Raw genomic sequence first — 364 nt, 5'->3', positions numbered from 1 at the left:
TGATGTACGTGAAGTGTCAAGTGGGTAACTACAATACGTGTGTTCAACTTTAATTTAAGGATACACGAAAAATATAGCGGAAATGATCTGTCAACCTGTATCACTAAATATATTTTATGATATGTATTTTTGATAAAACTATTTATATTAATTAATTTTCTTATTAGTATTAGAGCAGAACGAAAACATTTTTTCTGAAAATATTGTATTTATAATAATAATAATAATATAAATTATATATATAATAAAAATTATAAAAAATGTGTAAAATCCAGGAATAGAATAAAAAAGAAGATGGGGAATCTTATTTCTCATTTAATATTTTTTCTGTAGGATTATTAATTATTTGTATAAGTTAAATTTA

This window comes from Melanaphis sacchari, unplaced genomic scaffold, assembly GCF_002803265.2.
Source record: "Melanaphis sacchari strain LSU unplaced genomic scaffold, SCAv2.0 Contig20_pilon_pilon, whole genome shotgun sequence".
Classification (NCBI taxonomy): Eukaryota; Metazoa; Arthropoda; class Insecta; order Hemiptera; family Aphididae; genus Melanaphis; species Melanaphis sacchari.
The sequence above is the reverse complement of the archived record's forward strand: the minus strand, read 5'-3'. Positions refer to the sequence as shown.